Below are 2133 nucleotides of genomic sequence, written 5' to 3'. Positions count from 1 at the left end.
GGGATTGACCCTCCAGGAGGAACACAACCTCGGTGTAGGGTTTGGAGGCATTGACCCTCCAGGAGGACCACAACCTCGTAGTAGGGTTTGGAGGGATTGACCCTTAAGAGGACCACAACCTCGGCGTAGTGTTTGTAGGGATTGACCCTCCAGGAGGGCCACAACCTCAGCATAGGGTTTGTAGGCATTGATCCTCCAGGAGGACCACAACCTCGGCATAGGGTTTGGAGGGATTGACCCTCCAGGAGGACCACAACCTCGGCGTAGGGTTTGGAGGGATTGACCCTCCAGGAGGACCACAACCTCGGCATAGGGTTTAGAGGGATTGACCCTCCAGGAGGACCACAACCTCGGTGTAGGGTTTGTGGGCATTGATCCTCCAGGAGGACCACAACCTCGACATGGGGTTTGGAGGGATTGACCCTCCAGGAGGTCCACAACCTCGGTGTAAGGTTTGGAGGCATTGACCCTCCAGGAGGAACACAACCTCGGTGTAGGGTTTGGAGGCATTGACCCTCCAAGAGGACCACAACCTCGGTGTAGGGTTTGGAGGGATTGACCCTCCAGGAGGACCACAACCTCGGCATAGGGTTTGGAGGGATTGACCCTCCAGGAGGACCACAACCTCGGCATAGGGTTTGAAGGGATTGACCCTCCAGGAGGAACACAACCTCGGTGTAGGGTTTGGAGGCATTGACCCTCCAGGAGGACCACAACCTCGTCGTAGGGTTTGGAGGGATTGACCCTTAAGAGGACCACAACCTCGGCGTAGTGTTTGTAGGGATTGACCCTCCAGGAGGACCACAACCTCGGTGTAGGGTTTGTAGGGATTGACCCTCCAGGAGGACCACAACCTCGGTGTAGTGTTTGTAGGGATTGACCCTCCAGGAGGACCCCAACCTCGGTGTAGTGTTTGTAGGGATTGACCCTCCAGGAGGACCACAACCTCGGTGTAGGGTTTGGAGGCATTGACCCTCCAGGAGGAGCACAACCTCGGCGTAAGGTTTGTAGGGATTGACCCTCCAGGAGGACCACAACCTCATTGTAGGGTTTGTAGGGATTGACCCTCCAGGAGGACCACAACCTCGTCATAGGGTTTGGAGGATTGACCCTCAAGCGGACCACAACCTTGTTGTAGGGTTTGGAGGGATTGATCCTCCAGGAGGACCACAACCTCGGCGTAGGGTTTGGAGGGATTGATCCTCCAGGAGGACCACAACCTCGGTGCAGGGTTTAGAGGGATTGACCCTCCAGGAGGACCACAACCTCGGTGTAGGGTTTGTAGGCATTGATCCTCCAGGAGGACCACCACCTCGACATGGGGTTTGGAGGGATTGACCCTCCAGGAGGTCCACAACCTCGGTGTAAGGTTTGGAGGCATTGACCCTCCAGGAGGAACACAACCTCGGTGTAGGGTTTGGAGGGATTGATCCTCCAGGAGGACCACAACCTCGGTGCAGGGTTTGGAGGGATTGACCCTCCATGAGGAACACAACCTCGGTGTAGGGTTTGGAGGGATTGACCCTCCAGGAGGACCACAACCTCAGCGTAGGGTTTGGAGGGATTGATCCTCCAGGAGGACCACAACCTCGGTGCAGGGTTTGGAGGGATTGACCCTCCATGAGGACCACAACCTTGTTGTAGGATTTGGAGGGATCGACCCTCAAGCGGACCACAACCTTGTTGTAGGGTTTGGAGGGATTGATCCTCCAGGAGGACCACAACCTCGGCGTAGGGTTTGGAGGGATTGACCCTCCAGGAGGACCACAACCTCGGCGTAGGGTTTGGAGGGATTGACCCTCCAGGAGGACCACAACCTCGGCGTAGGGTTTGGAGGGATTGACCCTCCATGAGGACCACAACCTTGTTGTAGGGTTTGGAGGGATTGATCCTCCAGGAGGACCACAACCTCGGCGTAGGGTTTGGAGGGATTGACCCTCCATGAGGACCACAACCTCGGCGTAGGGTTTGGAGGGATTGACCCTCCAGGAGGACCACAACCTCGGCGTAGGGTTTGGAGGGATTGACCCTCCATGAGGACCACAACCTCGGTGTAGGGTTTGGAGGGATTGACCCTCCATGAGGACCACAACCTCGGCGTAGGGTTTGGAGGGATTGATCCTCCAGGAGGAC

The sequence above is a fragment of the Hypanus sabinus genome, chromosome 7, assembly GCF_030144855.1.
Source record: "Hypanus sabinus isolate sHypSab1 chromosome 7, sHypSab1.hap1, whole genome shotgun sequence".
In the NCBI taxonomy this organism is placed as follows: domain Eukaryota; kingdom Metazoa; phylum Chordata; class Chondrichthyes; order Myliobatiformes; family Dasyatidae; genus Hypanus; species Hypanus sabinus.
Note: the sequence above shows the minus strand (reverse complement) of the source record.